This window comes from Panthera pardus, unplaced genomic scaffold (assembly GCF_024362965.1).
Source record: "Panthera pardus isolate Hobbes unplaced genomic scaffold, ASM2436296v1 HiC_scaffold_22, whole genome shotgun sequence".
Taxonomy (NCBI): Eukaryota; Metazoa; Chordata; class Mammalia; order Carnivora; family Felidae; genus Panthera; species Panthera pardus.
Window position 1 is genome coordinate 19920319 of NW_026526788.1, and position 27897 is coordinate 19948215.

At 38.6% G+C, this 27897-nt stretch overlaps 1 protein-coding gene and 1 pseudogene across 4 annotated transcripts in view; both read left to right on the forward strand.

Annotated features, from left to right (window-relative positions):
• Positions 1-27897, forward strand: part of BICC1 (BicC family RNA binding protein 1) — a 289154-nt gene that overhangs the window by 131721 nt on the left and 129536 nt on the right. The gene's annotated exons all lie outside the window — the stretch shown is intronic.
• Positions 23785-26176, forward strand: LOC109258867 (5-hydroxytryptamine receptor 3C-like; annotated as a pseudogene).

The following is a 27897-nucleotide window of genomic DNA, read 5'->3' on the forward strand; positions in this document are numbered from 1 at the left end:
AACCCCACCCCTAATTAAGAGTGAAGTGGGAAGAAAGAGGTGGACTATCATTAGGGATATTGAGCTGGTGGGAAATGGGTTAAGAGATTATTTCTTGGGAGAAGGGGCTTTCCAAGGAAATCTCTCAAAGATTAGGCACACGTTCAAAAAGAGGAGATCAGCGTTTTATTACCCAGTGGCATAGCTGCTTAAGCAACAGGCTTGCTGATGTGCCCTAATGCCTGTGTGAGACTGGGCAAGAAAACTGGGGAGAAACTCTCCCATTGGTTAGTGTGAGCCAAGTAGATACCACTCAGGGTAGCTGGTCTTGAGCTGTCCTTCCAGTAACCCACTCATGAAGCCTGACTGCTAGGTGAGTAGAGGCCAGTGTCTAGAAACCGTTAGGTATTCTGCTGGTGTCAGGGGTAAGGAGACATGGAGGATTTTGGTTCTCTCATGTCAGGGAAGTGTGCAGTGGGAACCCTCATGAGTGCCTCTCAAAAACTCAGAGACTCTGCACAAGAGAGCTTCTTGCACACCTTCCCTGTAGAGGCTGTTAGTAGCTTGTTGGTGTTAGAGAAGCACTCGAAAGCAGTGGAGAGAGGATTGCTGCTGCAATCCTTTCCTTCTCCTTTCTTCCTTTCCATCTCCTACCCCAAGAGCTGATCTCTACTGGCATATTTGATAGACTATCATGTGTTAACTCCTCTAATCCTCCTAACAACTTCATGATATAGGTTTTATTATTGTTCACATTTTATGTATGCAGGAAACTAGGATATGGAGAGATTTAGTACCTGGAATTTGGATCCAGGTGGTCTGGCTCCCAAGACCATGTTATAACTACCATATTGTATTGTCCCACCATCTGAGATAGAAGGAAAGGATTTCTTTTTTTCTTTCTTTTTTTTTTTACTGTAACCAGCAATAAAAACATCTTACATCCTGACCCACTACACATCTACCTAAAAATAAAAAGTTAAAAAAGTTTAATGAGATAACACATGTTCTACAGCGTGATTTTTTTTTTCCATTTTCTATTCTGTTAAAAAAATGCTAGTTACCACCTACTAAATAGATGATCTGGAGCTCTGAAGAAGTTTTGAGGTGGGAAAGAATAGCTCGCCCTTCCCAGTGTGCCTGTCTCTCTGTCCCTCTGTCCCTCTCTCCTCCCTCTTCTCCCCTGCTATCCTGAGTTTCCTGAGCTGTGTGTGAATCTAGCTGGTCATGGAGAGTGGGATTAACTCTGAATTGGTTGTCAGAATGGAGTCTTACACTGCACTGGACTGAGTTTCTTTTTTTTTTTTTTTTTAATTTTTTTTTTAACGTTTATTTATTTTTGAGACAGAGAGAGACAGAGCATGAACGGGGAGGGTCAGAGAGAGGGAGACACAGAATCTGAAACAGGCTCCAGGCTCTGAGCTGTCTGCACAGAGCCCGACGTGGGGCTCGAACTCACGGACCACGAGATCATGACTTGAGTCGAAGTCTGCCGCTTAACCGACTGAGCCACCCAGGCGCCCCTGGACTGAGTTTCTAATACTGAAAGTGACCAAACCTTTATGGACTCTTACTTCATAATAAGAGATGAGGAAGGAAGAGGGATTCCAGAGAGCACAGTTAAAAATAGTGATGGTGGGGTTCATGTTACTATCTCTACTGAATAGTGATTCCATTGTGGACTAGTTATATCAGGCTTCAATTGTTTGGACTATGTGGGTTGCAGTCCATCTAGGACAACCCTGTCTTCCATGGATCATGCCTATCCTCCTTGAAACAATGGTTGCACTCTTCTCACGCTCTGTCAAACTGGAGCTGTTGGGTTCTGATTTTAGACCTCAAGCTATGTGGTATTATTAGCCCAGAGCAGGTTTTATTGAAATGGCTTATTTTGCTAATTTGGACTTATTTATTACTCTGTTACTTACAACACATCGTATTCATTCATTCCTCCTTTGTGTAGAATTTTTTTCAGTAAAACTAAGCCTCTGTATATCCTTTTAATGAGATTTTATAGCCAACCTGGAGCTTCCTTTGTTAAAAAGAAATAAGATGAAAAGATGTCATAGCAGGAAAAGATGAAACCAACTGCAGTTAGTCCTTGAAAATTTATGAGAAGTACAAATATTAATGGCAAAACTTCTGTTAGAATTTGTTGAATCATGCTTTCTAGAGACTAAAAAATTACTGGGCTCCCTCTTCACCCCACCCCACCCCCAACTTACAAATGACTTTTGTAGGCAAGGAGGAATGCCTACCTTGAACACTTTCCAGACTAAAATGATTGTGACCAGGCTCTCAGCTTTGTGACCTTAATCGCCCATTTGTCTGGGAGTTGGAGTGAAGCCAGACCCTTCTCCAAGGGAGATTTGGCCTCCCTTGCATGCGCTTCCACAGCCCAGCGAGATGGGTTGTCTCTCTTTTATTTGGCACTGTGCCATCAGCCTGTGTTGAGAAAGACTGTGAGCAGGAAAGTCCCAGCACATGCCAGTATTGTGGAGGACATCCACCCCATCACAGACAGGACTTTTATGAGGAACCACTGGGGAAATTGCTTGCAGAAATTGCTTACTACAAGCAACCTCTGTGCTTCCACCCTGGGAAACTGGCTTACTTTTTAGCTTATGGACACTGTGAATCCTGTACAGATGTGGTTTCTCTGAGAGAGGCAGGGATCAACCTTGCAGCCTAGGATAGTGACCATTTAAGCCCTGATGTGTGAAATTCTGTGTTCCAGTCTTCTGTTTGGCCTTACTATTCTCTTATCCTAATATTCCTTCTGCAATTCTCTCAGTTTTTCATTTGATGCTTTTGTTTCCTACGTGTTTTTTAATACACCTACAATCCTTACGGTAAAGTACTTGTATCCAGAGGGCTTTTGCCAAGTAAATATAACATGTGTTTTTAAAGCCTTAGCCTTTAAAAAAAAATCTACTGCCTTAGGGGCGCCTGGGTGGCTCAGTCGGTTGAGCGTCCGACTTCAGCTCAGGTCACGATCTCGCGCTCCGTGAGTTCGAGCCCCGCGTCGGGCTCTGGGCTGATGGCTCAGAGCCTGGAGCCTGCTTCCGATTCTGTGTCTCCCTCTCTCTCTGCCCCTCCCCCGTTCATGCTCTGTCTCTCTCTGTCCCAAAAATAAATAAACGTAAAAAAAAAAAAAAAATTAAAAAAAAATCTACTGCCTTAAATAGTGGTTAGGATTGAAAACAAATTATGGTCTCAAAATGTATGGTGGAAGAGCAGGACCACAGCTTTTCTAAAACCTTGAAAGCTGGTTCCAGGATTGGCAAGTTTGGCATAACTAAAAGAAGAATGAAGTTTTCTTGAGGTAACAAGATTAAGATAATTGAAAATCCATGTTAATTACACAGTAGAATCACCTGATACTAAGTTTTAAGGACCCACCCAGAGGGGCACTCCAAATGCAATAATGAATTGGGACAGAAAATATATTTAAAATTCATACTCACCAGTTGAGAAAAGAAAAGTGGAATGAGAGGTGTTTCTATTGAGAAAGAAGAGAACTGTTAATTAGCCATGCTACTTTGAGAAACCATTTTCCCTTTTATAAATTGGTGCTCTCATCTATTAAATGAAGGAATTAGATTAAATGAATATAACAATTCTGCCAACTCTAACGTTTTCTGATTTTTCAAATGCGGTTAAAATAGAACCTTGAAAACAGACCATCGCTACTTACATAAGTGAAAATCTGAGAGTCCTGAGTTTTGAGGCCCTTATTGGTAGCTGAATTAACATATTAATCCACAGACCCTCATTGTCCTCTCTTGGCACAATGATTGGACCTTCATTTGCTTTACTAACGAAGGTAATGATATGTGCTTTACTAATGAAGGTAATGATTATAGTCCTTCCCAGGAAGGTTGCTTACTCCTAGTCATGTTTTTGGTGAGCTTTGATATGCCCATCATAGTTATTCAGTAAAGGTTTATTGTTTTGACTTGGTATTTTACAGCATTATCCATTTAAAATGTTCAGTTATGTAATGCCTTGTTACCTTACTTTGGAATTAGTTTTTAAAAACTTTATAGAGATGCAACATTTTAAAGTTTGAAGGGACCAGAGGGTACTACCTTGTTAAACGTTTTTGTTTCGTTATTTCTGGGAGAAGGGTATTTAATATTGATACTGTCTGGCAGGATGTAGCTTGTTTTTACTTGTTTATTTGATTACAGGACTTTTAAGCACTCTGTATGTATAATAAAAGAAAATAAGCTTAGTTGGAGCTTAGTGTTAGTTCTTTTCTTCCTTAAGTGTGTTTTGCTGTTAGTGGAAGGCTTCATAATTTGAAATTTGTACACAATGGAGGCCGAGCAGATAGCCTATTGTATATACTAGAACATTTTGGCCATGCCAATAAAGATATTAATATACTAGGTCACACAGCAGTACATAGTTACTGCCTTTAGAACCTAATCACAGATTAGTTTTAATAGAGTGAGAATATTGTATTTAAAAAGCAAGTTATTCTCTAAAATGTGGAACATATTTAGTCAAGGTGAGTGAACCTTGATGTTTTGTCCTGCTGATGGTAGCTGCCATATTTCACAAAAGAGAATGCATTTTCACTGAGATGGGCAGACACAAACACTGCCCTGAGTTTGGCCAAATAGCCAGAAATAGTTTTAGGATTCATGGAGTTGTCTCCAAAATTCCAGGGATATTGCATCATCTTCATGGGCCTGGTTTGTTTTCAGTTCTTTTTGAAACTGAGCCCTGCTGGTGGGATAAATACTCAATAAATTACACTCACACTAAGACTGTGCACACCAAAGACAGTAGCAGAAATTTAAAGCCCCTTTCATAAGCATCAAACTTCTCTGCTGAAGTGTGGCTTTTTTTCCCTTGAAAATGTAGTTTAACATTTCTTCAAAGTATGCAATGTTTGAACTCAAAATAGTCCAGTATGGAAAATTGATGAAGTCTATTCCTGATTGGCTCTGTGTTCAGTCCACAGGTCTGTTTGAATCAGGGTACTGTTTATCCTTTATGAAGTGTCACTGTCCTTGCTTTGTTCCAGTGAGTATATGTTTAGCAGGCACAGAATTTGACCTCACTAAGAGGATATCATTGTGTAAATCATAGAGGTTCTAGTAGGTTTGGTCTTCCAGAATTTTTATTCCTTAAGTTCCTTGATCTGAGAACACAACTCTATTAATTTCTTCGTTTTTTATAACCAGCTGAAAGAATTAAAATAAATGACATCTTAACATACTGCCAGGACTACTTAAAACCTTCAGTAAATTGCAGATGGTTAACTGCATCTGGGCATGCTGACAATTTACAATCTTGACAATGTCTCCATGACTTACAGTGTTAAATATGTATTGAACATCTATTATGAGCCAGGCACTGACCAGGGTAATTTAAGTGCCTCTGCCTTTTGCCCTAGCCTCACTTTCCAGCCTTTTCTGTCTCAGCTTCTTTATACTAACCATGTGCTGTGCCAAATGGGCTGCTAGCTATTCTCTGAATTCAGTGAGTCATGTCATTTCATCCATCTTGAATGTCCTTGTATCCCAACTTTTGCCTTATTTTTGAAAGGCCAACTTAAATGCCATCTTTTTCATAAAATCATTCCTAATCACTGGGAGCTAGACGTGATCCTTCAAATGCTCTGTGTTGTGTGCAATCTGTTCCTCATTGGAGTTTTCATTTGCAAGCAGCACTGCATTGTAGTATAGTAGATGTGCTATATCCAGATAAAGGCAGGGATTGCTGTTTTGCATTTTTGGTATGTTCCAAAGGAAAGTGCCCTATGGTAGTTTTTGTGTCTCAGTAGGACTCAGTGTAATTGAATGAATGAACATTCCTATAATTTAAGGGCACCTACTTAATATACACAGTGATTTTGGAGAAGAGTGGGAGTAGTCTGGAGCCACTGAAATTACCTTAGGGTAGGAAGATTTCTCAAATGTACTAACAGTCCCTGACTTACAATGGTTTGACTTAAGATTTTTCACCTTTACAGTGGTGCAAAAGTGATACGCATTCAGTAGGAACCATACTTCGAATTTTGAATTTGGATCTTTTCCCTGCGCTGGGCGGGGCTGCACTGCCCTGGTGACGTGTGGTACAATACTCTGTTGTGATGCTGGGCAGTGGCAGTGATCCGCAGCTCCCAGTCAGCCATGCAGTCTTGAGGGTAAACAGCTGGTACACTTGCAATGATTCTGTACCCATGCGTCCATTCTGTGTTTCCCTTTCAGTACAGTATTCAATGTTTCATGAGATGTTCAACACTTTATTATAAAATAGGCTTTGTGGCTTTGCGTTAGATAATTTTGTCCAGCTGTAGGCTAATGTAAGTGTTCTAAGCATGTTCAGGATAGGCTAGGCTAAGCTATGATTTTGGTAGGTTATGTGTATTAAATGCATTTTCGACTTCAGATATTTTCAACTTATAACGGATTTGTTGGGTTGTAACCCCATTGTAAGTTGAGGAGGAGCTGCAAAATTGTTTTATGTATATGTTAGTTAAAATTTTTGCTTAGTTCTGTTAACAGGAATCAGGATTCAAAATAATACAAAAGCAGATGTACAAAGTAAAATGATCTTTAGTCTCTTTTCCCTTCCCCACATTCTAGTTTTGCAGCTTGCTGTATTGTTAACTTTAAAAATATATATGGGAATCTATTCCAATTGAATCTGAAAGTTACCTTCATTTTTTTCTTCCTGCTGCATATTACATGTTACATTGTGTGGATGCAGTTTAAGGCAAAAAAATCTTAAAAGGCTGGGGAGCGTTTTAGCTGTTTACAGCTGTTTATTCTTACAAAGATGAATTTTTAGCCATTTGCAAAAGGAGGAGAGAAAACGAAAACATAGAAGAGGTATAAAATCTTGAACTAGGAGGAGAATATTCTCTGAACCTAGAGACAGTTTTAATAAGGTCTTGCTTGTTTTATATAAATTCTCTTTTTTAGTAAAAAAACCACAAACACCCAAATAAAGTAAAATTTAAGTTTTAAAGAGCCATTCAAAAACGCATTTGACACAGTAGCTGTCAGTTATATTTGCTCATTTTGTTTCCTATTTAAATTGATATTTGTAATTTCTGAGGATTCTGTGGGCTAATGCTTGTAATAATTTATATCCTTGTTTGACATCAAATTCAGTAACTGTTTTGTGATACCAGTAGACATTTGAGAGATTAAAGACTTGCTTTCCTATCATTATTAATATTTTACTTATAAATTTTTAGTGCTGTCTTTGGTAACAGTATCATCAACCTCATTGCCTGTGGTGGATCTGTGCAGTTTCAGATAGGTCACAATTATTCAAGATTGTCTTCTTAAAAAAATGTCAATATGTTCTGCATATAGACGTGAAGTTATGCTAAAAAGTTTTATGTAGCAGCAGTATCAACCATTTATTTAGCAACTACTATGTATTGTAGAGTACAAATTTGGTGGATTCTCCTAGGTGCATTAAACACTGGCCTCTGATTTCCACCACAAGTGGTTTATTTAATTGAGGTAGTCAGGGTATTGTGATTTTTTAGCAGATTCCCCAGATGATACGTTGATTTTATTTTATTTTATTTTATTTTATTTTATTTTATTTTATTTTATTTTATTTTATTTTATTTTATTTTTTATTTATTATTATTTTTTTTTTGGAGAGCCCGCAAATTTATCAAGAAAATGCCTTTTTTTTTAATATATGAAATTTATTGTCAAATTGGTTTCTATACAACACCCAGTGCTCATCCCAAAAGGTGCCCTCCTCAATACCCATCACCCACCCTGCCCTCCCTCCCACCCCCCATCAACCCTCAGTTTGTTCTCAGTTTTTAAGAGTCTCTTATGCTTTGGCTCTCTCCCACTCTAACCTCTTTTTTTTTTTTTTTTTTTTTTCCTTCCCCTCCCCCATGGGTTTCTGTTAAATTTCTCAGGATCCACATAAGAGTGAAACCATATGGTATCTGTCTTTCTCTGTATGGCTTATTTCACTTAGCATCACACTGTCCAGTTCCATCCACGTTGCTACAAAAGGCCATATTTCATTTTTTCTCATTGCCACGTAGTATTCCATTGTGTATATAAACCACAATTTCTTTATCCATTCATCAGTTGATGGACATTTAGGCTCTTTCCATAATTTGGCTATTGTTGAGAGTGCTGCTATAAACATTGGGGTACAAGTGCCCCTATGCATCAGTACTCCTGTATCCCTTGGGTAAATTCCTAGCAGTGCTATTGCTGGGTCATAGGGTAGGTCTATTTTTAATTTTCTGAGGAACCTCCACACTGCTTTCCAGAGCGGCTGCACCAATTTGCATTCCCACCAACAGTGCAAGAGGGTTCCCGTTTCTCCACATCCTCTCCAGCATCTATAGTCTCCTGATTTGTTCATTTTGGCCACTCTGACTGGCGTGAGGTGATATCTGAGTGTGGTTTTGATTTGTATTTCCCTGATAAGGAGCGACGTTGAACATCTTTTCATGTGCCTGTTGGCCATCCGGATGTCTTCTTTAGAGAAGTGTCTATTCATGTTTTCTGCCCATTTCTTCACTGGATTATTTGTTTTTCGGGTGTGGAGTTTGGTGAGCTCTTTATAGATTTTGGATACTAGCCCTTTGTCCGATATGTCATTTGCAAATATCTTTTCCCATTCTGTTGGTTGCCTTTTAGTTTTGTTGGTTGTTTCCTTTGCTGTGCAGAAGCTTTTTATCTTCATAAGGTCCCAGTAATTCACTTTCACTTTTAATTCCCTTGCCTTTGGGGATGTGTCGAGTAAGAGATTGCTACGGCTGAGGTCAGAGAGGTCTTTTCCTGCTTTCTCCTCTAAGGTTTTGATGGTTTCCTGTCTCACATTCAGGCCCTTTATCCATTTTGAGTTTATTTTTGTGAATGGTGTGAGAAAGTGGTCTAGTTTCAACCTTCTGCATGTTGCTGTCCAGTTCTCCCAGCACCATTTGTTAAAGAGACTGTCTTTTTTCCATTGGATGTTCTTTCCTGCTTTGTCAAAGATGAGTTGGCCATACGTTTGTGGGTCTAGTTCTGGGGTTTCTATTCTATTCCATTGGTCTATGTGTCTGTTTTTGTGCCAATACCATGCTGTCTTGATGATGACAGCTTTGTAGTCGAGGCTAAAGTCTGGGATTGTGATGCCTCCTGCTTTGGTCTTCTTCTTCAAAATTACTTTGGCTATTCGGGCCTTTTGTGGTTCCATATGAATTTTAGGATTGCTTGTTCTAGTTTCGAGAAGAATGCTGGTGCAATTTTGACTGGGATTTCATTGAATGTGTAGATAGCTCTGGGTAGTATTGACATTTTGACAATATTTATTCTTCGAATCCATGAGCAGGGAATGTCTTTCCATTTCTTTAAATCGTCTTCAATTACCTTCATAAGCTTTCTATAGTTTTCAGCATACAGATCTTTTACATCTTTGGTTAGATTTATTCCTAGGTATTTTATGCTTCTTGGTGCAATTGTGAATGGGATCAGTTTCTTTATTTGTCTTTCTGTTGCTTCATTGTTAGTGTATAAGAATGCAACTGATTTCTGTACATTGATTTTGTATCCTGCAACTTTGCTGAATTCATGTATCAGTTCTAGCAGACTTTTGGTGGAGTCTGTCGGATTTTCCATGTATAATATCATGTCATCTGCAAAAAGCGAAAGCTTGACTTCATCTTTGCCAATTTGGATGCCTTTGATTTCCTTTTGTTGTCTGATTGCTGATGCTAGAACTTCCAGCACTATGTTAAACAAGAGCGGTGAGAGTGGACATCCCTGTCGTGTTCCTGATCTCAGGGAAAAAGCTCTCAGTTTTTCCCCATTGAGGATGATGTTAGCTGTGGGCTTTTCATAAATGGCTTTTATGATCTTTAAGTATGTTCCTTCTATCCCGACTTTCTCAAGCGTTTTTATTAAGAAAGGGTGCTGGATTTTGTCAAAGGCCTTTTCTGCATCGATTGACAGGATCATATGGTTCTTCTCTTTTTTTTTTGTTAATGTGATATATCACGTTGATTGATTTGCGAATGTTGAACCAGCCCTGCATCCCAGGAATGAATCCCACTTGATCATGGTGAATAATTCTTTTTATATGCCGTTGAATTCGATTTGCTAGTATCTTATTGAGAATTTTTGCATCCATATTCATCAGGGATATTGGCCTGTAGTTCTCTTTTTTTACTGGGTCTCTGTCTGGTTTGGAATCAAAGTAATACTGGCTTCATAGAATGAGTCTGGAAGTTTTCCTTCCCTTTCTATTTCTTGGAATAGCTTGAGAAGGATAGGTATTATCTCTGCTTTAAACGTCTGGTAGAACTCCCCTGGGAAGCCATCTGGTCCTGGACTCTTATTTGTTGGGAGATTTTTGATAACTGATTCAATTTCTTCGCTGGTAATGGGTCTGTTCAAGCTTTCTATTTCCTCCTGATTGAGTTTTGGAAGAGTGTGGGTGTTTAGGAATTTGTCCATTTCTTCCAGGTTGTCCAATTTGTTGGCATATAATTTTTCATAGTATTCCCTGATAATTGTTTGTATCTCTGAGGGATTGGTTGTAATAATTCCATTTTCATTCATGATTTTATCTATTTGGGTCATCTCCCTTTTCTTTTTGAGAAGCCTGGCTAGAGGTTTGTCAATTTTGTTTATTTTTTCAAAAAACCAACTCTTGGTTTCGTTGATCTGCTCTACAGTTTTTTTAGATTCTATATTGTTTATTTCTGCTCTGATCTTTATGATTTCTCTTCTTCTGCTGGGTTTAGGCTGCCTTTGCTGTTCTGCTTCTATTTCCTTTAGGTGTGCTGTCTGATTTTGTATTTGGGATTTTTCCTGTTTCTTGAGATAGGCCTGGATTGCAATGTATTTTCCTCTCAGGACTGCCTTCGCTGCGTCCCAAAGCATTTGGATTGTTGTATTTTCATTTTTGTTTGTTTCCATATATTTTTTAATTTCTTCTCTAATTGCCTGGTTGACCCACTCATTCGTTAGTAGGGTGTTCTTTAACCTCCATGCTTTTGGAGGTTTTCCAGACTTTTTCCTGTGGTTGATTTCAAGCTTCATAGCATTGTGGTCTGAAAGTATGCATGGTATAATTTCAATTCTTGTAAACTTATGAAGGGCTGTTTTGTGACCCAGTATGTGATCTATCTTGGAGAATGTTCCATGTGCACTTGAGAAGAAAGTATATTCTGTTGCTTTGGGATGCAGAGTTCTAAATATATCCGTCAAGTCCAGCTGATCCAATGTATCATTCAGGGCCCTTGTTTCTTTATTGACCGTGTGTCTAGATGATCTATCCATTTCTGTAAGTGGGGTGTTAAAGTCCCCTGCAGTTACCACATTCTTATCAATAAGGTTGCTTATGTTTATGAGTAATTGTTTTATATATTTGGGGCTCTGGTGTTCGGCGCATAGACATTTATAATTGTTAGCTCTTCCTGATGAATAGACCCTGTAATTATTATATAATGCCCTTCTTCATCTCTTGTTACAGCCTTTAATTTAAAGTCTAGTTTGTCTGATGTAAGTATGGCTACTCCAGCTTTCTTTCGGCTTCCAGTAGCATGATAAATAGTTCTCCATCCCCTCACTCTCAATCTGAAGGTGTCCTCAGATCTAAAATGAGTCTCTTGTAGACAGCAAATAGATGGGTCTTGTTTTTTTATCCATTCTGATACCCTATGTCTTTTGTTTGGCGCATTTAATCCATTTACATTCAGTGTTATTATAGAAAGATATGGGTTTAGAGTCATTGTGATGTTTGTATGTTTTATGCTTGTAGTGATGTCTCTGGTACTTTGTCTCACAGGATCCCCCTTAGGATCTCTTGTAGGGCTGGTTTAGTGGTGATGAATTCCTTCAGTTTTTGTTTGTTTGGGAAGACCTTTATCTCTCCTTCTATTCTAAATGACAGACTTGCTGGATAAAGGATTCTCGGCTGCATATTTTTTCTGTTTAGCACACTGAAGATATCGTGCCAATCCTTTCTGGCCTGCCAAGTTTCAAAGAGAGATCAGTCACGAGTCTTATAGGTCTCCCTTTATATGTGAGGGCACGTTTATCCCTTGCTGCTTTCAGAATTTTCTCTTTATCCTTGTATTTTGCCAGTTTCACTATGATATGTCATGCAGAAGATCGATTCAAGTTACGTCTGAAGGGAGTTCTCTGTGCCTCTTGGATTTCAGTGCCTTTTTCCTTCCCCAGTTCAGGGAAGTTCTCAGCTATAATTTCTTCAAGTACCCCTTCAGCCCCTTTCCCTCTCTCTTCCTCCTCTGGGATACCAATTATGCGTATATTATTTCTTTTTAGTGTATCACTTAGTTCTCTAATTTTCCCCTCATACTCCTGGATTTTTTTAATCTCTTTTTCTCTCAGCTTCCTCTTTTTCCATAACTTTATCTTCTAGTTCACCTATTCTCTCCTCTGCCTCTTCAATCCGAGCTGTCGTTGTTTCCATTTTGTTTTGCATTTCGTTTAAAGCGCTTTTCAGCTCCTCGCGACTGTTCCTTAGTCCCTTGATCTCTGTAGCAAGAGATTCTCTGCTGTCCTCTATACTGTTTTCAAGCCCAGCGATTAATTTTATGACTATTATTCTAAATTCACTTTCTGTTATATTATTTAAATCCTTTTTGATCAGTTCATTAGCTGTTGTTATTTCCTGGAGATTCTTTTGAGGGGAATTCTTCCCTTTGGTCATTTTGGATAGTCCCTGGAGTGGTGAGGACCTGCAGGGCACTTCCCCTGTGCTGTGGTGTATAACTGGAGTTGGTGGGCGGGGCTGCAGTCCGACCTGATGTTTGCCCCCAGCCCACAGCTGGGGCCACAGTCAGACTGGTGTGTGCCTTCTCTTCCCCTCTCCTAGGGGCGGGATTCCCTGTGGGGTGGCGTGGCCCGTCTGGGCTACTTGCACACTGCCAGGCTTGTGGTGCTGGGGATCTGGCATATTAGCTGGGGTGGGTAGGCAAGGGGCACGGGGGCAGGAGGGGCAGGCTTAGCTCACTTCTCCTTAGGTGATCCACTTCAGGAGGGGCCCTGTGGCCGCGAGGGAGTCAGATCTGCTGCTGGAGGTTTGGCTCTGCAGGAGCACAGAGTTGGGTGTTTGCGCAGAGCGAGCAAGTTCCCTGGCAGGAACTGGTTCCCTTTGGGATTTTGGCTGGGGGATGGGCGGGGGAGATGGCATTGGCGAGCGCCTTTGTTCCCCACCGTACTGAGCTCTGTCGTCCGGGGGCTCAGCAGCTCTCCCTCCCTTTGTCCTCCAGCCTTCCCGCTTTCCGAGTAGAGCTGTTAACTTATGACCTCCCAGACACTAAGTCGCGCTTGCTGTCGGAACACATTCCGTCAGGCCCCTCCGCTTTTGCCAGCCAGACTCGGGGGCTCTGCTTGGCCGGCGAGCCGCCCCTCCGCCCCGGCTCCCTCCCGCCAGTCCGTAGAGCGCACACCGCCTCGCCACCCTTCCTACCCTCTTCCGTGGGCCTCTCGTCTGCGCTTGGCTCTGGAGACTCCGTTCTGCTAATCCTCTGGCGGTTTTCTGGGTTATTTAGGCAGGTGTAGGTGGAATCTAAGTGATCAGCAGGATGTGCGGTGAGCCCACCGTCCTCCTACGCCGCCATCTTCCCTCTCCTCTCCGTTGTTTTTATTTTAAAATAGTGTTGGATTTCCAAAAATGTTGCACAGAGCTCTGGCATTCGTATGACTCAGATTCGCAATTATTAATATTTTATTTAACTCTCCCCCTTTTCTGTTAATCTGTGTAGGCTTTTTCTGACATGTTCCATCACCCCTAAATGAGGAGGTTGGTACTGTTACCAGAGACAGCACAGTGAGAGAAGATGGGAAGGCGTGGACAATTGTCTGTTATTGTCAGGAAATCAGTGTTACACAAAACCACCATGCAATCCACACATCCCATTCCAATTTCATCAAATGCCCCCAGTAGTGTCTCTTTTTCCCTGCCTGGGCCAGGACCATATGCAAGAATATGTGTTGAATTTAGATATCATGTGTGTCAGTCTTCTTCAGTTTAGAATCTATTCCTCTGTCTTTTCCCTGTTTCTCATGTCTTTGAAAGGCCTTTCATTCTGTACAACCCTCAATTGGAACCATCCAGTGTTTTCTCATGACCAGATTCAGGCCATGCTTTCCTGGCAGGAATGGCACCATGCTCTTTTCAGTGTATCACATCAGGAAACATATAGTGTCAATCTGTTTCACCACTGGTAAGTAATATTAAATATGATCACTTTCTCAAGTTGGTAAACAGTGCTTTCTCCATTATCACCATTATCCCCTTTCTATTGAACTAGTATTTTGTGAGATGTTCCCATATTATGCCAATATCCTGTTCTTCATCAAATCTCCACCTGGCTTTTTTTTTTTTTTTTTTTTGAGACTACCATGATAGTTACTGAATGATAATTATTTTCAATGTTTCATCCACATCTATTAGTTGATATTCTATAAGAAAGAACTTTCTTCCCTATTTATTTATTCATTTGCTTATTCATATCAATATGGATTTATGAATTACCCTTTTATTCAGTGGATTATAATTTGATAATCTCATTATTTTGATACTGAAAATTGTCCTAGATTTGAGCCTTTCCTAATTGATTCCTGTTTTTGTTTGTTTGTTTGCTTGCTTTTGACTCATTCCTATCATTCTTTGAGCATTGGGACAAGATGTTCCAGGCTTGTCTTTTACTTCCCTGTCCTGACCCTCCTTCTTTTGAGTAGATTATGGTAACTAAAATTACAATCTGGGTCTCAGTGCTGTCATTGCTCCTACACCCTCTCAGCAAACAGAACTAGGAGATGTATATGTGTATACATAATACACACATGTATATCTGTGCTATTTCTATACCTGTATCTGTATAACTTTAGAAAGATATGTTTATTCTGATAATTCAAATTGTAACCCAGTACCTCCAGTGCTTTTTCTAGCCTTCCCTCTTCTTCAGAAATTGAGAAAGCTGGCTCCCATTATCCTCAGTATATTACTTTTTTGTCCAGTTAATTAATTCTGCTTCATGTAATCAATATTCCAATCACTCAGGAATCCTCCTTCCTCTGCCACCTTTGTGTTCCCCTCACCTAACCCCTTTCCTTAGCTGCCAGGCATGCTGCCCAAGAAGCCTCTTCATGGCACCCCCTCCCATCATGGTGCTATTTCCTAAGTCTTTCTCATCTTCACGCCAGGGAGGAGGAGAAGGGAAGGGAAAAAGAAAAGGTCCTTCTAAGTGACTTAATGTGCTGTAAGTTGAAGATCACTGTATTAACATGTTACATGCATTGTCTTTTTAAATTTCAAGCCATGTATTCTTTCCTCATGAAGTATTTGAGATTTAACAAATATATATTTATTGTCAGCTTCTCTTTTTATAATTTGTCCATTTCTCCCATACATGGAGTAGAGGTAAATTTTTACTAATCGTGAGACTATAGTGGGGTATTGATAGCTGGATTTTTATTTTAATGTTTTAAATTTCCTTAGTGGTAATAGGATGTGGTTTCTAAAATGACATGACCTGGTATATTGGTAGCAACCTGGCACTGTCAGGTTTTTTAAGGAGGAGATTCTTTTCTTCAAATGTGTGACATTAAAAAGGCTCACATACTGATCTTGGACTTTTTTTTTCGCTTCTGAAATCTCTCATGCTTCTTCCTGCTTCTTCACCGAATTCAGGGGCATTGTCATCAAGAGGTTCCCTGTTCCTTCTCCCTGGAGCTTAGATATGGCATTTAAAGAGGTCAGGCACCCCTACCCTAATTGCACCCCCTATCCTAACCTCATTGCCTTCAGGAAATCTGAAGGGAGAAGTAGTCTGGAGCCACTGGCTTAGATTGTAAATACCAAAGCCTAAACCCCATTATAGTTAGAAGAATCCTAGGAGTGATCTAAAGCTAAATTCCATTGCTGTGTGATTCATGATGATCTAAGACTTTTCATCTGTTTTTCATTTTCTAAAGATTGTTAAGTTGGTTGCTATTATCGACAATGTTTAGGTTTAAACAATTAAAATTAAGGTATAGAGTTACCTTTGTATGCCATGCTCAGATTTTGCTCATTTGTTGGTACAAGTTCATTTATGCAAAGGTTATATGGCACAGGTTTACCTTAGATAATCTCTTACGTAGTGGAAAATACCTGAAGTCAGCTGGAGGGTAACTGAGTACTTCAAGTAAAAATTCACTTACTTAAAAAATTGGATTAAGTATTATTGAATTTATACAGATTTAAAATCTGATAGGATTTGGATTTTTAAATATGAGGCTTTGTAGTATGATTCGTTTGACCAAAGATTAAATTCTGTAACTTTGATTTGTTAGAGTTTTGAAAGATTGAAATCAAGAAAGCAAAAACATAAAAATTAGAGTGGAGTTTGAAAAAAATCGGAAAAGTAGAGAAATATACTTTTTAACATTGAGAAAGTTCATATTTTGGAATTATAAATAATTGTTATGAAATATGAGGGGTAAAAAGTTCCACCTCTTACATTCTAAATTTCTGTTCATTGTTTTCTCTGTAATGAGGTCCTTTGTGAGACACAGATGGTCATGCAGCTCTCATCATCCATAGTGTGTACATTTATGCTGAGTGGCAGCTGTCATATAGTGGGTCTGAAGCAAACTTCAGTGACTCTGGAATTAATTATTAGCCCCTCTACAGGCCAGAATACTATCATCGCAGGTCATGAAAATATCCTACCAAAAGGATATAAATGTCCCAGTGGGTTATAAAAAAAAGTGAAGATAGTGTTAAAGTGCAAAAATTGTATTTTTTTCCTGAAATTATCTGCATGAATTATACTATCTAAAATAGATTCTTTAACAAAATGGTATTTCATGTCATTTTTTGATTCTGGAAAGTGTATTTATTTTTCATAGGAATAGTCTATTTTAAAATGCCTGAATTAAGAATGAATTAAACTTCATGTTTTCCACTAATGATAAGGAAGCTAAGTATAAGACTTTTAACTAAAAATGGGAGTAATTTTGTTGTCCTTTTTAGTTCTTATGTCAGAAACATGAAACCAGAGGTCAGTTAAGTCTCCATAGCAATCATCTCTGTTTACAAGATGAATAACACATTTCAGTCCAGATGTCGGGAAAGTTCTTAACAAGTGAAAAAACAAAACAAAACAAAAAACACTCACCAAAAATATCAGGTGTTTTGACCAGAAACTAAGCTAGTACTTTGCATTACAATGAGGAGAAGGTGTGACATTACCACTGATGACTCCCCTGGCTTCTTAGGTCTTGTCTATGGGAATACAGGAAAGAAATGTTTTGTTGATTACATTGCAGTTTCATATGGTTCACCCTAATAAATTTGTAACAAACTAGCATGCGAATATATAGGATATTTTGTGAGAATCTGGAGTATTGAGTTCTGACAACATTCAATCAGCATGTAGAAAACTTGTATTAAATGAGTTTTTGTTGCATTTGTTCCCATCACTTCTGAAAATTCATACTTGTGCAACTGAAAGAAACTTTTTTTGGTACAGTGTCTGTAATAGTGCCTGCTACATTGTGGGCGCTCAGTAAATATTTTTTGAATAAACAAATGAAAGATATTTTTATTTGTATTTACACGTCTTGAAAATGCAATTTATAAGTTTTTATTAAAAGAACAGTTTCCTTCCCATAAACTTCCAGTACCTGACAGCCGCTGATCTGTTTCTCTCGCTGCAGTTTTGCTTTTTTCAGAATGTCATATAAGTAGAATCACACAGTGTTTAGTCCTTTGTGTCTTAACTTAGACTAAATCTTTGGGATTCATCTAGGTTGTTGAGTGTACCAATAGTTTATTGCTTTGGTTCTGAGTAGTAGTCTGTTGTGTAGATATACTAGAGTATTTCTTGTTGGTCATTCACCAGTGGATGAACATTTGAATTGTTTACATTTTATAGCTATTATAAATGAATGTGCTGTGAAATCCACATACAGGTCTGTGGACAAATATTTTCATTTCTTTGGGTAAATGCCTTGGAATGGAATTGCTGGCTCCTTTGGGAAGTATATGTTTCATTTCAATCAGAAAGTGGCTCTTTTTGGATTCCCACCAGCAATGTATGAGAATTACCATTGTTTACAGCTTTTCCAGCACTCGGTAATTTCTTTTTAAGATTAGCCATTCTAGTGGATATGTAGCAGTTTTTCATCATGGATTTATGTTTTTTTGAAGATTGATGTTGAACAGTTGTTTATGTGACTATTGGCCATTCTTATGACTTCTGTTAAGTGTTCAAAATTTTGCTACTATGTTGTTGGGTTGTTTACTGAGTATTAAGAGTTTTGGATACAAGTCTTTTATTGGATATATGATTTGTAAGTATTTTTTTTTTCCCAGTCTATGACTTTGTTCTGCATTTCAAGCATTTTTATTTGATCCTTTACATAGTTTTCATCTCTCTGGTAAATCCCTCACCACCATAAGCACATGTTAATCTTTTTTTTTTTCAATTAGATTTTTATCATATTTATAATGATTTTAAATGTCCCTTATTTTATTTACAATACCTGGGCCATATTGGAGTCTGGTTCTGTTGACCAGGTCATCTGTTAGCAATGGTTTAATTTTCCCTTTTTGTGTTTAGTAATTTTTTAACTGAATATAAGGTTTTGTGTCCTAAAGAACAATAGAGACGGGGTAAATAATACCCATAAATGGCCAATTCTGTCTTTCCTTCAAGGCTGTTGATATAGGCATTTGTGTCAGTATTATCAGTAGTTGAGCTAGATTTGAATTTTGTTGCTGCTATAGTTACTTTGAGGCCAACACAGACTTCAGATTTCTCCAGTATTAAACTACTAGTACCTTGAGCTTAGTAGGAGGTCTCAGTGCATTAGGGGTTTCTCAGCATTCCTAATCTACCCTCGGTTTTCAGTCCACACTGCATACCTGGGCCCCCAGCTCTCTCCATGTTCTTGCTTCTTCACCAGCAGTGGGCTGCTGCTGCTGCTGCTGCTGCTTGTTACTTGGTGCAAGGTTCTTGGTGGGTGGAGGGTGGATTGGTATGCCCCCTTCTCCCCCAGCCTCAGGTTTAGGTAGGTCTTATGTACCTGAGCTTTAGGAAAGGGACTTACTCAGTGTTCCTGTCCTTATAACTAATTATTTTTAAAATCTGCATGATTAGTTTTGATAGTATCTTGTTCCTTCAACATACTTGTAATAAATCACTACTCATGGCTTTTCCCCTTGTACCTGTAGGGATTTTTTTTTTTTTATTGTAAGCTCATGTACATTAGAATTTTATCCATGAGACTTCTTTGAACACTACTTTTAAATTGCTTTAAAATTTTTTTAATTCTGTCACCAAGAGTGCATGAATATAGACTTGTATTTAGGAATTCTCAGGAGACGTTTTTCTTTTTTCTCATTCCACTGAGGCAAAGCCAGACACTCATTTCTACTGTTGATCACTAAGGGGGAATTTATATTTCAGTCTCTGGGTGGGGCTTTATGTGTTTCTGTTGTGAAATTTATTTTCTGTTCTCTGAACTTGGTTTGTTAAAATCCACACTATAGGCCATGAGGTAAGAGACATTTCTATGGCAAATGCTGACTCTAGCCTTCACTTATTTATTTCTTATCACTTCTGATCTAAGGAATATTCTTATTTAGCAAAATATATTTTTATTTAAGATGTTTTCTACTTAAATAGCTTTATCTGAATGTCCAGCTTACCCTTTTCTACAAGCACAACTTGTATATGCTATCTTCTCATACCTTTGGTGTAGCAGTTGATATAGTATATCATAATCACATGGTTCTTTTTTCTTCAGCCAAAACTAAAATTTTAATAAGTTGCTGAATGTGACTTTTTAGTTTTTGAAACCCCTGACCAAGCACAGAGAAGGTGGGGGGGGAGGGGTAGTATAAAGAGCTTAGACTTTTCATTTAAGTATATATTCAAATATATTTGAGCTGGAAATACACCAGCATTTATTAGCTGTGTGACCTTGAACGAATTACCTAGTTTTTGAGTCTCTTTCTTCACCTGTTGAATGCAATATGATTCCTACCTTTTTTAGGACTAAATTAGAGTGTGATTATTGTACACCTGAATCTAGTATAACACTGTATGTTAACTGTACTGGATTACAAAAATAGACTGATTAAGCAAGGCAACCTACATAAAACCTCCCTGTCATGTCACATAGTAGGCATTCAAATGTTAATGTTGTCATCTTCCTCTCTTAAATACCTGGCGAATTATTCCCTATATTTTTCCCTTGATTTATTCCCTGCAAGGAATTTTATTGTAATTAATTAATTAATTAATTTAATGCTTATTTATTTTGAGAGAGAGAGGGAGTGCATGTACAAGGGAGCACGAGCTGGGGAAGGGCAGAGAGAGAGGGATAGAGAGAATTTCAAGCAGACTCCATGCTGTCAACACAGAGCCCAATGAGGGGCTCCATCTCATGAACTGTGAGATCATGTGGGCCCCAAAATCAAGAGTCAGATCGTTAACCCATTGAGCTACCCAGGCACCCCCTTGCAAGGAATTAATAAAATAGTAAAAATATCTCAGGCATTTGCTCATGTTTAATCTCTCTCCTGTATTTAATAAATAACCCCCTTTGACAAATATATTGGAAGTGATGGCTTTTTCTGACTTTTCAATAATAAACAAGAGGTTTGTGATTAGGGCCAATGGAAAATTCTCAGTTCAGTTCAGCTTGTCAATTTCAAGGAAGGCACAGATTATTACTTACCAAACTAGAATTTTACTTTCTAATTAATTGCTGTGAGTTTGTACCTCTGTAGATTATAAACAAGATATAGAAGGAATTACTTAACTCTCTTTGGCCTTCTAGTCCTTTAAAAGCTAATTTGTAAAGTAGTATCGTAATAGCATTGTATGGTGACAGATGGTAGCTAACACTTGTGCTGAGCAGAGCATAAATGTACAGATTTGTGGAATCACTGTGTCATACACCTGAAACTAATGCAACATTGTGTGTCAACTGTACTTAAGTAAAAAAAAAGGTAATTTGTTAAGAATGACTTAAATTTAGTCTAGACACACAGTTTCTTACTAGCTACTATGATGGTTCTTTACCACTTGTTATGGGAGCACAGTAATATTTTTTTTTTATTTTTAAGCAAAGATGTCAGGCATTTGAGGGAATTTTATGAAGTCAGTTCTCATTTGTTCACTGTAATTATGAAAAAGTACAGGGTAAAGTCATTAATGCTCTAGTTTTAGGAATTAGTTTTAACTTCTCTGTATGAGATTTTTCTCCTTTAAAAGTTAGATGTGTTATCAGGTATCTAAAACAAAACTTTTGGGGTGCTTGGGTGGCTCGGTCAGTTAAGTGTCCAACTCCTGATTTCAGCTCAGGTCATGATCTCACAGCCATGAGACTGAGCCCCTCATTGGGCTCCACACTGAATGTGGAGCCTGCTTGAGATTCTCTCTCTTTCTCTCTCTCCCTTTCCTTCTCTCTTTCTCTCCCTCTCCCCTGCCCCTTCCCCACTCGCACATGTGCTCTTTCTCTAAAAAAAAATTTAAGTAAAACAAAACTTTTAAGTACTCTTTTTTTTGGGGGGGGGGCAGAGGGAGGGCAACTCCCTTCCCTACCTTCTTGTGGAATGAGTGAGGAATAGTAAAATTGGATAAAGACAAGGAAGGGTAGAGGTAGAGGGAAATTAGGAAGTCTGACCATCTGTTACCAGTCTCTAAAAGATCAAAATCACCTTTTAATGTAGTTAAAATATTCAGTTGTCTTTTATTTTGCATATGAGTGTCAGGTGACTTATACTGATAAGAACATATAGCTAGTTAATTGTAGAGCCAGGAATAAAAGCCTCTCCAGACTCAGCTTTGTGATCCTAAGCAAGTTCTTTAATCTCTCCAAATGTGCTTTTCAAGTGTCAAATGGGGATCATGCCTGCTTTATAAGGTTGTATGGAGAAAGTGGAGCTCATGTATATTTGTGTTTATGAAGTGCTGGTGCATACCAGGTACTCAATAAATGGCTTTTTTCCCCATTGTATCATCTTGGTTTGCTGTAAATTAATTTTTTTGTGAACATAATAAATAATAAGTTTGCCAGTAAACACAGAATTGAAAATTTTATGGTCTTTCACTTTTTAACAGAATGTACAGGGTACAGACTGGGAGTAAAACTTGGTTTAAAAGATTCCCTGAATCATTTTAGCTTGAAAAAGTGGAAGTTTTACATTATCTTTAGATGCTCTGATTTTGATCAGTGCATTATTGCCTTGGGTCAGATATACCAATTTATACAAAGAGCATTCTCAAAGACATTTCCTTGCCTTTTCCTCTGTGAATTTTTCTTATGTGAGCTTTGATGCTCACTTGAATGACCTTATAAAAGAAAAGGAAAATATCAGTGATGTTTAAAACTTACACTTTCCACTCAATTTTTTTCCAGATAAATTTACAGTGTTCTGCATCTCACCTTTCTGTTTGACCCTGGTTGAAAAACTCAAAATTTTCCTTTAGCATAACAGCCCGTATTCCACTGGTCACATTTGAGCTTTACACCATTTCATTTTTCCTTTTAACAAACACACATTCCAAGGATTGCATCAGTTTAAAATGGATGGAGTGAGTTGACATTCTCTTATTTGGGAAAACTTGGTTTTATTGATGAAATGGAGTTTGATGTTTGTTTACCACATTTATGGAAAGCATTTTGCTTTAGGCTGGTTACAGGGTGCAAAGCAAAACCCAGCAACTTATAAAACAAGATTTCTCTTCCCTCTCTAAAACTTGTGGCTGTACCTAGTTCAATATTTTTTCTGATCAGGCCAGGGAAGAATTTAAAAACTGAGAACTTGGAATTCAGAGGGATACATGCACCACTGTATTTATAGCAGCATTATTTACAATATCCAAATTATGGAAGCAGCCCAAAGTGTCCATTGATAGATGAATGGATAAATGTAATATTATTCAGCCATAACAAAAAAAGAAAACTTGCCATTTTCAAGGACGTGGTTGGAGCTAGAGAGTATAATGCCAAGTGAAATAAGTCAAAGGCAAATACCATATGATTTCACTCATATGTGGAAGTTAAGAAACCAAACAAGCAAAAGAAAAAAAAAAAAAGAGAGACAAACCAAGAATCAGACTTTTAACTATAGAGAACAAACTGATGGTCACCAGAGGGGAGGTGGGTAGAGTGTTGAGAGAAATAGGTGATGGGGATTAAGGAGTGCACTTGTGATGAGCATTTGGTGTTGTATGTATGAAATTGTTGAATCATTATATTGTACATCTGAAACTAATATAACACTGTATGTTACCTGTACTGGAATTAAAATTAAATTAAAAAAAAAACTGAGGACTTAGAACCAACGTTAGGCTCATTTAGCTATTTCTTTTTTTCCTTTAACAGTGGGGCTCTGAAAAAGACATAGTATCTAAATGTTTACTTGAGAGATTAATATACCTTTCTTTTGACGTTTAAAGGTATTTTATTTATTTTTGAAAAATATTTAATGTTTATTTATTTTTGAGAGATACAGAGACAGAATGTGAGTGGGAGAGGGGCAGAGAGAGAGGGAGATACAGAATCCGAAGCAGGCTCCAGGCTCCGAGCTGTCAGCACAGAGCCCAACACAGGGCTGTGAGATCATGACCTGAGCCGAAGTTGGACAATTAACCGACTGAGCCACCCAGGCGCCCCTAAAAGGTATTTTAAAAGTTTAGTATAGGGTTGCCTGGGTATTTCATGGTTTGTGAGATGGAGCCACATGTTAGGCTCCACACTGGCAGCAAGGAGCCTGCCTGGGATTCTCTCTCTTTCCCTCCCTCCCTCTCTCTCTCTCTCTCTCTCTGTCTCTCTTTCTCTCTTTCTCTCTGTACCTCTCCCTGGTTCATGCTTTCTCTCTCTCTCAAAATAAATAAACATTAAAAAATGTTTTGTACAGTTAAAGTCTAAGTTGATGGCATGTACAGTAAGGAAAGCTACTTGTCTTAGAATATTCACCAGACTGTATGTTAAAGACTTCGTGTACTGAAAATGAGCAACATAATATCCCAAGCATAGTGTATATGAATATGTAATTCAAACACTTGTGCTACTAAGTGAAAACTCTTTTCTTATAGTAGTATCTATAGTTGTGCTTGCCATGTTAGAAACTCTCTGTATCACCTGAAAATAATAAATGAATGAGAGTTGATTTTGAGCTTTTTAATTGGTAGTTGGTTTTGAAAAATCATTTCATAAGCTTTAATTAAAGGGATAATTTGAGCCAGCGCTCAAGGTGTGGCCTGTGGTCTGTTAAGAACAGTATTGTTGCTGTGTCTCCAGAAAAGAGCCAAGGAAAGGAAGATGGAAAGAGATTGGCTGCATGGGAAAGGATTCCTCCTCTGCCTTATTCTCCACTGGCTGCTTCAAGGAAGAGGAGACCATTTTACTACCAATCACTCAGGCTTTGACCAGCAGTGGGGGGAGTCCCTATTATTTTCTAAGCAGTGTTTAACAGAAAAGTTTCCATCCAGCCATCAACTACAGGATCCCCACTCATGTCTACATCTCCATCACCCTGTCTGACATCCTGGAAGTGGGTGATGCATAGCTTTAACTGATGACACAATTCCTGTGGCTAATTATGGTCTGGTACAATCCATTCATCAGGTGGAATCCAGAGGAATATGGGGGCATCAGGAAGCTCAGCATGGCAACTAAGGAGCTATGACTTCCGGTTATCTTCATTGAGTTCATAGATGTGGATTAGGTACCTACAGGTCACATGGCTTATGTCACCTGTGAAGGTTGCAGCAGATTAGATAAACCAGTGTGAGTCATCAGCAAATGTAATATGGACTATTTTCCATTTACCCTTTGATGAACAGACCTGCACACTCACCTTCAGCTCTTTCATCTCAACAGGTAGCCATCAAGGCACATCCCAGCCTATATATGATGAGGCTTCTGGTATCCTTCTGGTATCCAGTGGCTTTCTGGCTGTCATCCATGCCTTCAGCTTCTACCTACCAGCAGAAAGAGAATCATGCCCCATTCAAGACAGCACTGCTACCGGACTACACTGTCTTTCTGCTTATGACAAATGACTTATTCCCAGACATTGGCATCCCCCTCATCAGTATCTCCTTTGCCCTGTGTTCTTCTCTGATGGTGCAGATCAGCCAACTGGAGACCATTTTTATCACCTCCCTGCTACACACCTGGCTACCACCCAGCTACCACCCATGAGTTGGTGGCTCTAATGCTTGTTTCTGCATTGTACCAGCCCAAAGAAATGCTGCCCCACTGCAACCCAGAGGGGAAGTAAGGGCCTGTGTCTCATTCCTATCTGCCTGCCTGGCCCTAAGGAGCCAGTGGAGTTGGTGGGGAGGGTTCCTGGTAACAAGGAGGCAGAGTTAAATGGATGCTCTGCATCAGCAAGGGCCAGTAGGAACACAAGGCTCAGAAGCAGCACCTGGGAGTGCAGTTCAGCCACAGGATGGACATTGTGCTCTTCCACCTCTGCCTGCTCTTTATGGCCTCTTATCATCATGGTCACTGTCCTCTGGAACACTTCTTCAGACGCCCACCTACAAACCCCAGTCTTGAGCTTCTCTTGCCTCTAGAAACCATCCAGGCTCTCATGCCCATCCAATCCCAGCCCCTAGCCTCAGCAACCACCTTGTTGTTTTTAACCCAGTCCTTCCATGTGGTTTCAGACCAGACCCAGGTAGTTCCCAGAACTTCGCTCTAGAAGTTACTGAATGTCATCAACTCCCCTCAGCTCTCCCATGAGTTCTGCCTCACTCCTCAGGATTCCAGTTCCTAAAATACTTCCTTGGTTGAATCACCCTCAGTAGGCCTCATTTCAAGGGGAAAAAAAAGACAATTTGTCTTTATTCTTTGAGGATAAATTTTTAGTAAAATGCAACTAAGTCTCTAATAATTTTAAGTAATTTTAGTTGCTAATTTTTGCTAAGAAAGACATAGGGGTTTTCTTTAAGGGAAAGAATTTGGGTTTGATAGTGGAAATTAAGGATATAAACAGTATTCCTAGGGAGACATTTAAAAATACATTAATGAATAACAATGTGACATTTGGTATGCCAGTGATAGTTATTTCCTTATTAAATGGGTCCTAAAGAGCTACCAAAGTATGGAAGTAAGAAAACAGTATACCTTAAAATGTTACATGATTCAGAATGACCATTATTTTCCCTGTATTAGCTGAAATTTTCCCGTTTCTTTATTCTGAATTATCATGGTTTCATTGCTTAAAATGTGGTAAAATATTTCTATTTAAGTATTTTTCTGCAAAGTACATATTTTAGATACTTGGTAATGATTTCAAATGGTATTAAAATGATAATATTTCTTTGTGATTGAATTGGTTATGAATTCTATAGTAGTGAACATTTATAGATTCACAATAATAGTGAAGACGTGAAGGAAAAGGAGGAGGAGGATGTGTGCTTGAATCTATTATTGTTAAGTTTTAGTTAGTGCTTTCAAAGAAGTGCAGATTAGTTACTTAAAGCTTTTCTAACATTTTATTATAAAAATACAAAAAAGTTGTAAGACTCAGGGAATACCACATACCCACTGATTAAATTTTACAATTACTTCTTTATATTTGCTTTATCTCATATGGATGTATCTATCCTTCTATTTATTTATCAATCTATCTTATTTTTTTGTTGCATTTCAGACTAGCAAGCAGACATCAGCACACTTCACCCCTTCCCCATGCATACCAGTAATCAGCATTCAATATTTGGAGTGTTTTGTCGTTGTTAAAGTAAATGTACTATTCATTGTTTTTTGACAAATGTGTACATCTGTGTAACCCAAACTCTTATGCAGATATAAGCCATTACCATTACTTGAAACAGTTTCCTCCTATCCCCTCTCCCAGATCCACCCCCAATTTACTGTATCAACCACTTTTCTGAGTTTTTTCACCAATGATTGTTCTAGAATATTATACAAATGGAAACACGTGGTATGTACTTTATGGTATAAGGCTTCTTTCACTGAGCATTATGTTTGTGGGGTTCCTCCTATCGTTCATATATCAGTAGTTTGTTCCTTTTTAATAGTGAGTTGGATTACATTGCACATCACAGGTAATCTGTTTCCCTGTTTATGGACACCTGGCTATTTCCTGTTTTTCACTATTATGAATAAGCTAGTGAGAACAAGTCTTTTACTTGCTGGATATTTATTTACACTTGGTTGTCTCAGGAACTTAAAAATTAGAATGTTAAAAATTGAACTTACCCAAGTGTTTAGCTTTTCCACAAGTCCCCAATTCAGTGAGCTATACCACTATTCACAGTGTTGTCCAGGTCGTAACCTTGGGTGTCATCCTTGACTGCTTACTGTCCCTGATCTGTCATGCATAACACATACAAAGTGCTGCCAGTGCTGTCTTCACATTTACTCACTCTGCCATAGGCCATAATCATTATCTTGCCCAACCCCGTATTTCAGGTGGATTGTCAAAACAACTTTCTACCTAGTCTCCTTGCCACCTGTCTTGGCCCTCACTTCATTCCTTTCTTCAAATTACTGTCAATGATCTTTGAAAAAAAATACACATTGGGTTATATTACTTACCTATTAAAAATATCTAGTTTCCCAGTGCTCTTAAGATAAAAAAGTAAAATCCTTATCCTACTTTGCAAGTCTCTGCATGATTGAACTCCTCCTACATCTTACCTAGTCTCATCTTTCTAGCTGTGCTGGGTTTGCATCTCTCTCATGCTTTTCTCTTTAGATCCTGCCCCCCTCTGTCATGAGTCAGGCTTTCTAGTTGGACCATCCCCATTTCACACAATTGTGTTCTGTTGGCTCACATACTAAAGATAAAAACTGCCTATGTTAGTTGAGGTTAGAGTTGTCTATGGAAACAGAAAATCAAAGCAAACCCAAATGATTGCTATTTAATAAGTTGGAAGATTACGTCTCATAGTACAGG